Genomic DNA, 10,310 nt, shown 5'->3' on the forward strand with positions numbered 1-10,310 from the left:
GGGCATACAAGGGCATACACCCCACACCCCAGCTGTTGGGAGCACCGCTACAGACAGCCCTGAGCCCTAACCCTACGTGGAAATTGTCTCAGTGGAGGGGAGTCATCTCACCAAGGGCCCCCTTCCTGGTGCTAGCCTGCCACCAATGACTAGTTGATTTGGGAGATAAACACTGCCCATGCCTGCTTCTTTCCCTTCCCTTCCTCTGAAAGGGCCGCCCTAGAATAACCCTTCTCTGTTATCCACCCAGCTGCACACCTCCCTCAACCAGGATTGCCAGCTCTGGGCCCCTTCCTTGAGGCTGCTCCGTCAGCCAGCATCATTTTTGGAAAGGTTCTTGGACCATAATCTCCCTTCCCGACCTTCGTATGTCAAGGCTCCTGTTTTTTGTTTTTCATGTCGAAGAAAAAAAAGAGGGAGACTTCCAGAAAAGAAGAGGGAAAGGAAAATAAGAGAGAGGTAAGGATAATAAACCTGCATGTTGTGAAGCTCAGTCCAGTTGGCCAAAGGATTTTTCATCCACATTGTCTTAGAGAAGAGGAAAAGGTACTCCTACTACCTTCAAGCAGTGAAATTTCAGGTGATCTTTGCTTTTTTTTTTGCTTTTGTATATTTTCAGGATTTTTTTTTTTGCAATGAGCAAATAATCAGAAAAAAAAAACACAAAAACAACAACAACAAGAAAGCTATTTTGAAGCAGGAGGACTGGAGGACTTAATTCTTCTCCCTCTCTATTCCCTGTTTTCTTTCCCCGAGAGCAGCGTCGTCCAGGGTGGCTTGTGGGCAGAGGAAATAAGGCCACAGAGCTCCGAGGCAGCCCAAAGCCGGGATTTCTGGCCCAGCAGATTCCCCCATTCTTTGCTTCCAGCCCCAAATCCCACGCGTACTCACTTCACAGCACCTACTTTTAACCCGCCAAATGCCACTAAATCTGCAAATTAAACCTCTGATTATAGAATTCCTTTTGATGTAAAAAAAAAAAAGTCGGGATTTTAAAAATGTAATTATTCATACACTAAGATTTTAATTGTGCTGCTTTTCTCCCTCTCTCGCCTTTTTTTTTTTTTTTTTCGGGGCAGGGTTATTTCCCCGTGCAGGCCTGCCCAGGCAGCACCAGGGGCCGGCGCAGGAAGGAGGCTGCAGGAATTGTCTGATGCCGGCCGATCAGGCTACTCCACTCCGGGGAGGCTGCAAGGGGTCAGGGCAGCAGCTGGGGCGCAGGCCGCCACCTCCTAACCTCCCACCTCAGCAGCAGTGTGACACCAAAGGCAAGGTCACAGTGCGCTTCCTACGTGGGGAGCCTTGGACCAAGGCTCAACATCCATGGCCCTGGGACCTGGGAAAGTCCTCGGGTGGAAATCCTAGAGCCAGCCTGATAGGGTGTGGAGCAATGGGGAAGTGGCCTGGGCTGCCCCCTTTCATCCGGCCTGCTCTTCCCTTTGCTCTTGACCTGCAACCAGACTGAGTTTTTTAAATTTGTGGTAAAATACCCAGAAGAGAAAATGTGCCACTTTAACCATTTGAAAGTGTCCAGTTCAGTGGCATTAAGTACGTTTACCGTATTGTGCAACTGTCACCACCATCCACCTCCAGAGCATTTTCATATCCCAAAGTGAAACTCTGCACCCGTTAAACACTAACTTCCCATTCGCTCTCCCCTGCAACCACTGTCTCTCTGTTTTGATGAAAATGCCTATTCTAGGTACCTCATCTCAGCAGAATCATATGGTACTTGTCCTTTGGTGTCTGGCTCTTTCACTCAGCATGATATCTTCAAGGTTTGTCCATGTTGTAGCAGGTGTCAAAATTTCTTGCCTTTTTAAGGCCGGATAATACTCCACTATAGGAGTATACCACTTGTTTACCCATTCATCTCTTGATGGACACTTGGGTTGTTTCCTTGTCTTGGCTATTGTGAATAATGCTGCTATGAACACGGGTGTACAAATATTTGATCAAGTCCCTGCTTTCAGTTCTTTGGGCTATATACCCAGAAGTAGAATTGCTGAATCATATAGTACAGACTGATCTTTTAATTATGCAAGTTAAACCATTTTTGTCCTAAGCCTCTCTTGGGCCTGAAAAGGTCTGCATGATGGGCTCCCTGCCGGGCTCAGGAGCTCATTTCATCCCATTTTCCCCTTATGGACCCTGCCACAAACACACTTACCTTCTTGGGGATTCTCAGACACCCAAGCATGCACCACCCTTAAGCCCCTGCTCTGGCTGTGACTTCCCCCTGGAATGTTCTCATGCTGGGCTACCCAGTCCTCACAGTTGGGGTGTCAACTCATAGAGATCGTCTCCTGACCACCCACCGAAAGCTGGCCCTACCCCTCTGATGTCCATCACATCTTCACCTCTCTGTTTATTTTCCTTCACACCTTTATCACAGTCTGGAATTATCTTGCTTATTTATTTATTCCTCTATTGCCTGCCCCCCTCCCTCCCCAAAATGAAAGCTCCAGAGGAGCAGGTACTTTATCTGTTATATCCCCACACCTAAAACCATGTCTAGCATATAGACGGCATGCCCTAAAAGTTTATCGGATGAATGAATGAATGAATGCAAGCCCATGACTTTCCAAGTGGGTAGAGTTAGGCCACAGACTAAGCATGGGTATCTTACAGGAACATAAGGAACATACATTTTATTTGAAGATGGGGGGGATGCCATTTTATTTATTTTAAAAAGGTATTTTAAGGTATATATTAGTTTCCTGGGGCTGCCATAACTAAGGACCACAAACTGGGTGGCTTAAACAAGAGAAATTTATGGTCTCATAATTCTGGAGGCTAGGAGTCTGAGATCAAGGTGTCGGCAGGGTTGGTTCCTTCTGAGGGCCATGAGGGGAGGATCTGTCTCTTTGACTTGAAGATGGTTTTTCCCTGTGTCTTCACATCATCTTCCCTCTGTACGTGCTGTGTCCTAATCTCCTCTTTTTATAAAGACACCAATCATGTTGGATTAGGGCCCACCCTAATGACCTCACTTTAACTTAATTACCTCTTTAAAAACCCTGTCTTCCGATACAGTTACATTCTCAGGTACTGAGGTTTAGGACTTCAACGTATGAACATCTGGAGGGCACAATTCAGTCCATAACAGCTGATAAGAATTCCCTTAGCCCAAACCCAAAATACACTTGACTCACTCCCTCTAGAAGCTTTTACTAACTGCCCGACACTGCACCAGTGATTTCCCCCATTCTCAGAACCACCACAGGAAATTACCCAGGGCTCCCACCACTTCACGTTTGTGTGTGTGCATGTGTGTGTGTCTGTGCGTGTGTGTGTGGGTGGGTGGGTGTATACAGGTCTTCTGGCAACTACTGGAGAGCAGGAGCGTCCTTCTTCTTCAAGATGCCTCCTCATGCCTTGCATGGTACCGAGCACATAGTAGGGGTTTTATAAATGCTGAATGTTCAGCTGGCCACTGATACCAACGTTTTATTTGACACTGAGAACAACGGTTTCATTGGAAACGTTGGAAACCCATCCCCTCCCTCGGAAGGACCAATGCAAGCAAACGATGCAGCCAATGGAAGGTTGTCGGGGTCCATGGCCACGGGGACTGGGAAGGAACGCAGAGAATGTGGAGCCAACCCCACCATTCACAGCGCTGAGAACGGATGAGGCACGTCTGAGACCGCAGCCCGACAGTGGCAGAAGCAGAAGCAGGAGTCGGTTCTCCTGACTCCCAAGCCACTCCCCTGTCCACCACAAGCTCCACCTCTGTCCCCAAGACAGGTCTAGATGACTAGAACGCTCTGCCCCAGCCCCTTGAGCTGGTCACACACAGATCCACACACCCAAATATAGCAAGCTTTTTTTACCTAGAAAAAAAGGCGGGTCGGGGGAGTATTCTGGCTCATTGAGAGTAACCACTTAAATCATAGAAAAATTATCAGTTTTCAAAGGATTGTAAAGACTAGAAGGGAAGATTCCTGGTACTAAATGGCACTGGGCAGACCTACCCTTTCTATTTTTTTTTGGCCGTGGGGCGCAGCTTGTGGGATCTTAGTTCCTTGACCAGGGACTGAACATGGGCCACGGCAGTGAAAGCGTGGAGTTCTTACCACCTGACCTCCAGGGAATTCCCAGAGTGACCCTTTATTTGATGATGGCCCTGGTGCTGGCAGGCTCTCAGGTCACCGTTCGGAGCATCCTCTCAGCAGCCTGTCCTCTCTGACGTCTGTGAGATTGGATCCACTCCATGGTGGGTCCCCTGGAAGTTGAGTTCTACAGTAAATTTCCAATTTCAACATGTTTACTTTATTTCTTTTTTTCCTCGAGCTGAGAGCAGAACAAGGTCCCACCCCAGTTTGCTTATTTACCATCTTTGCACTATTCTACCATTTTATGAACCATTTTGCACAATCCCATCCTCCACATCGCCTCTAAAGTATGCTTTCTAGAGCATAAATCACACCATTTCAGTCCCTTCCTCCAATCATGTAATCCTTCACTCCACCCACCCCCATCATCACCTCTGAGGATAAACCACAAACTTCTTAGAAGAGCATGCAAGTCTTTCCTAATATGGCCCCACCTCTCTCTTCATACACACCCTTTCGCTAGGATGTCTTTAGCCACAAAGTACAGAAAACTCAACTAAAATGGATTTAAATATAACCAGCCTTGTTATCTCCTCTAACTAGAAGTCCAGAGGTGGGAGGCTGCAGAGCTGCTCAGCTCAGAGGTTCGCAGCATCCCTGAGGGCTGAGGGCCTTGCCCTGATCTCTGTTCTGTCATCCTCATGGGGGCAAAGTGGCTGCAGCAGCTCCAAATGTCCCCACCTTCCATTCTAATGTCAAGAGGTAGAGCCCGTCCTGGATGAGCTTTCCCTTGCATCTCATGGGCCAAAGCCAGGTGACCAACCCTTTCTGAAACTGGCATGGGGAATGGAGTACCATGATTGCTTTATATCAGCTTGTATTTCCCCAAGTCCCAAGGCTCATCCCAACTCTCCTTTTCCTTTGAAATATTTCCTATCCCACCTCTGGCAGGGCTACATGATGTCTTCTCATCTAGTCACTCAACAAACATCTACTGAGCATCTTAGAAGTGCCAGGCATGGGGGATACAGTAGTGAACAAAAACAGACACTGTTACCCTCATTTTGTCCCTATTTCTATTACAGTACTGGACATATTTATTATGTTTTGTGGAGTGTGTGATATTAGGCACCTCTCTGAGCCTCGGTTTCCTCATGTATAAAAGGGGATAATCATGTCCAGCTCAGTGTTATAAGATTTAGCGATAATGTACCGTATAGAACCCAGCATGTGCTCAATTTATAATTGATGCACAAGAAATGGTAACTTTACAGATTTGTTTTCCCCAAATGAAGAGTACTTTTCTTGTGTGTTCTTCAGTAGCCTGGAGGAATATTTTCAAATGCACAAAATAAAATACATGGGATAAGAAAGGAAACTAATTAGATTGAAAGACAGTTACCAAAATACTTTTAAATATATGTAATATAGAAATATACACTCTTTAATAATAATTAAATAACATAATATAGTGTCAGAGCTAATATTATTTTAAAGCAGTGATGAGTGTTAATGATATTTCAAGACACCTACAACTGCTACTATAACACCATGTGAAAATGTCTGTGATTTTTATCTTCCACAAAGTCCCAGGTGCTATTAGTGTTAATTGGTTTGTTGCCAACATTTATATTTTAAAGAAGTGCTAAATTTCGGGTACAGGCTAGGGAAAATAAAGATGCAGTTTTTTCCCATCTGGTTCTCAAACCCCCAGAATTCTATCCATGGACCCTTTGGGAGTTAATAGACCTCAAATTAAAAACCTGCCCCTGGAGTTGGGGAAGAGCTAGTCTATTTTCCCCAAGTTGTAAAAGTAGTATCCAATAAGGCCTCAATATCTTAAAGACTTAATAAGTATATATTTTGTTCTCTCTATAAACTTTCATATATATATATATATACACACACACATACATATATACATGTATATATATCAGAAAATGAGAACATACAGAAAAGTGCAGACTGGGCTTTCTTTTCAGACCCTGGAGTCTGGAAGGGCTTTAGACAAGTTCTTCCTGTCTGTGGCAGTGGCTATGTATATCTAATTTCTTTCCTGTTCCAAGCTTGGAAAGATGGCTGCTTGAAATGTGCAGGAAATTACCCAGACTGCAATGGTTAATTCCTAAGAGAATCCCTAAAACTCCTTTCCTTGGGTCAAGCCTGTAATGGGAAGTATTACTGTGCAAAATGAGAGAGTCTCAGAGTCCTCAAGCTGCCCCATCTGATTAGCTGTGTGACCTTGGCTAAGTCAACTCTCCTCTCTGAGCCTGTTCATTCATCTGTAAAAAGCAAGGGTTGGGGGAGATGATGTTTGTCAAACAGGGCTCCAGACATGTATTCTTTTTTTAATTTTATTTATTTTTTTAATTGACATATAGTTGATTTACCAATATTATATTAGTTTTAAGTACACAGCATAGTGATTCAGTATTTTTACAGATTATACTCCATTAAAAGTTATTTTAAGATAATAACTATAATTCCCTGTGCTATACAATTTATCCTTATCGTGCATCTATTTTATACATAGTAGTTTGTATCTCTTAATCCCATACCCCTAACTTCCTCCTCCCCCCTTCCCTCTCCCCTTTGGTAACCACTAGTTTGTTCTCTATGTCTGTGAGTCTGTTTCTGTTTTGCATATTCATTAGTTTGTATTAGTTTTTAGATTCCACATATAAGTAATGTCATACAGTAAGTACTCTTGCTGTTGAAGAATTCTTAATCAATGGTGTATCTGTGTGTGTGATTTCATTTGATAATTTTTTTAAGACATTTTCTGCATCATCTGCCAGCCACCTTAAAAGGAAGTCATCACATAATTTCAGTGTCTGCATTTGTACCTGTATTTACAATTGCAAGCAACAATACCATCTCAAGTGTCACAAGCCAGTAAGGAGAGGCAGACAGATGTGACAAATATATGATGAGCTGGTGCCAGGTAAAGGTTATATGACATCACAACGTGCTGTGCTTGGGATGTTTCCCAGTGGTTAATGTATGAAAAGTGACGAAGGAGCGAAGTTATTCCACCACAAAAGGAAAGTAAATACGCTAAACAAGCAACAACAACGAAAATCCTGTCTGAGGAGTGCAGTGCCACTGTCACAGGGCACCAGAAATTTGAGTGCAGTGCACGATGGATTATACACATTAATGAGATTACTTTGAATTTTGCTGATTTTGTTTGTAGATTTGTTCTCATTTAATTTGAATGTTTGTTTCTCCTTGCTTGGGAGATATCAGTATAAGGGGTTCGTAGGTAGTTTTATGTTAGTACATGTTGGAGTAGCATTATTACAAAGCAAAAACTGTTTAAGACAACACTGGAATTATATGTGATATACACTTTGTGAGTATATATATATACTTATATATATATGTGAGTATATATATATATACCTTTTTTTTTTTAAGCTTTAAAGGAGGGAGTTCCCAATATTAAATTTGAGAAACAATGAGCTAAGAAAAAAGAAAAATCTCTCTGGGGCCCACCCCAGACCTTCAGGGGCTCTAATTCCTAGAGAACAAGGTCAGACCTGCATGCCAGTGGGGGGCAGTCAGTCACCTTTGGAGGGAGAGGGACTTTGGGTGTGTTCTGCTGCCCTCTGCTGGCCATTCCGGGCTTGAAGAAGAATTTGGAGGGCGCTTTTGTGCAGAGGTTGAGGTGGGCGGGGAGAGAGGGCAAGAATGCAGCTCGAAGGGACGTTTATTTGCAGGAGCGTTGCCCAGAGCTGCGCCCTGACCGTTCTGAACCCTCAAGACCTAAATTGCATCCGTTTTACAAACAAGCGGTGTCCCTGCTCGGGGATGAGGCCTGGATCAGGGATGGTGGAAGCCAGTGATTCCAGCGACTTAGGAGACCAAGGGGAGGCTGGAGAGGTGACACTCAATAGGTCCCCCTAGCAGCCAAACCAAGGGGAGGCTCCAGGGCCTTCACCCTGGCCTGGTCCATGCAGAGCCCTGCCTCAGTTCTTGGCTCTGCACCTGTTACAGGACTTTGGCCTTGGTGACTTAGGCCCTGCGCATTCATTCAGAGAAAAGAAGGACCCCTCCCCAAGGAGCAAGTGCACAGACACTTCTGCTGCAACAGGAGGTCCCTTGCCTTCTTATAACAGACCTTTGTGATGGCTAAAGCATTGAGGAGGAGAAGGGAACAGTCCTGAATCGAGAAGCATCCCCTTGGTGCCTAGCAGACCCTTGGAGACCCAGCCCAGCCTTCTTCACTCCAGCCCCACCCTCTCCTGCCCAGTCATCTTTCCTCCTCTGGGCCCTGCAGCTTCTCCTGCCTGTTCTGTTCCATCCACCATTCACTGAGGCTGTACTCAGAGAAGGCTAGGTGTGGACGCCAGGTCCTGGCTTATGGGGTATTTGACAGCAGCCTTTAAGGACTGTTTAAGTAGCGGGGAAGCAGGCTCTAAACCAATCACTGCAACGCTGAGGGTCAGTGCGGGAGGGGGAGGGGGAAGAGGAGGCCGCAGGGGGACTGCCTGGGCTCCTGCCCTGGAGAACCAGTAACCAGTCCCTCACAGCCTTGGGACAGCCCCCTGGGTGCTGCCACAAACTTTTATCCTTCTGCCTAAGTCAACCCCAGCCCCATCTTTTCCTACTTTTTCTCTCTCCCCAGCACTTGGTAGGAAGTCAGCACAGTGGCCCTCAGCATTTGCCCAGCTGGCACCTGGGAGATGCCCAAGTTGTGGAATGGATAAACTGATGGGTCGGGCCTGAAAGGGAGTTCTGGGGAGATGCTTTTTTGGACAAAGGCAGTGAGCGGGACAGAGAAGTTGGCCCCCTCCTCTTTCCAGGAGGCTAATAGCCCAGCCTTTCCTGTGGTGCTCACCCTTTATTTATTTGGGGACACAGAAAACCCAACAAAGCCTCCCCGACTTCATCCATCTGAGTCTTTCCAGTGGGAACCACCAGGCTGGGCCTCCCTGCCAGCAGCTGACAAGCCCACAGAATTACTCTCACCTCCCTCTTGTCCCGTAACCATACCCAATCCACTCAGCGGACACCAGCTCCCTGCATCCCCGACAGGAACCCAGCTCCAAGCGGGAGCCTGAGCCAGAGGAGAGCTCCCTGCAAAGGCACTGGCTCTGTGCCCCTCTCCCCAGATGGCCCTTCTCCTAGTGATGGGCCCTCTTCTCTTCTCCTCCACCCTCAGACACAACCCTCTCCCCATCTAGCTCACAGACTCTGACTGAAGAAAACTTGGAAGCCATCGGGCCCAAAGCTCCTCTCCTAGTCTAGCTCTGAGGTTAACTCAGCCTCCCATCCTTCCTCCAGGACTCACTGGCTGGGTGGCCTTGGGCAACTTACTTAACCTCTCTGAGCTTCATTTCCTCATCTCTAGAATGGAGCCCCTAATGGTACTTTCTCATACAGTCCTTGTGAGGACTGAAGGAGCCAGTGTCTGGAACGTGCTTTACGAAGGGCTCAGCCCATCATGAGTGCTCAGGAAAGGGAATCATCCCACCATCCTCATCACTGCAAATTAATGAGGCTTGTTAACTGCCCAGCAGAGCCCCTACTGACTAATCCATGACATTCAACCCCCAAATGACCCCCACAGAGCTTGTTGCTGGGTGCACTGAGCAGGCCAGGGCAACCAACCCTGCACCCAGAGCTGTCCCAGCACTGCAGGGCTGCGAAGGAACTTTATCCTTCAGGGAGAGGCACGATAAGACGAATTCAGGAAGCAATTAGTAAAAAACACAAGATAGCTTAAAAGTACTAAACTGTTCACTGCAGACTAAATTATGCTAATAAGAAGCACTTGTATGGCATTTTAGCATTTACCGAGGAATTGGAAATACATGCTCTCAATCCTCAAAATAAACTAGCGAGGTAAGTGTTATAATTAGCAGATGAGGAAACTGAGGCTCACAGAGATGAAATGGCTTGTGTGTGGTCACACCACCAGTTAGCGGACGACTCAGAAGGACAACTTCAACCTGATTCTAATTTCAATTGGTACCAGGATCTTTGCTTTTTCCATTGAGGGGGATGAGTGTGTATGTAGGTACGTATATGTATGTGTGTGTCTGTCTGTCTGTCTGTGTTTGTGTGCCTGTGTACATGTTCCCAGGGGTGGATGTTTCTTCAGACTTCATCTCACTCCTGTCCTCTCCTCCTTTCAGCCCTAAGATTCCCTGTGGCCAGAATATCCTGTAGTTCATGTTTCATGTCTGTTTGTGCCGTGTCCAATGGCTTTATTCTGGGTGTCCTCTCACAGGTGCAGTGGCCTCT

Source organism: Balaenoptera acutorostrata, chromosome 12, assembly GCF_949987535.1.
Source record: "Balaenoptera acutorostrata chromosome 12, mBalAcu1.1, whole genome shotgun sequence".
Taxonomy (NCBI): domain Eukaryota; kingdom Metazoa; phylum Chordata; class Mammalia; order Artiodactyla; family Balaenopteridae; genus Balaenoptera; species Balaenoptera acutorostrata.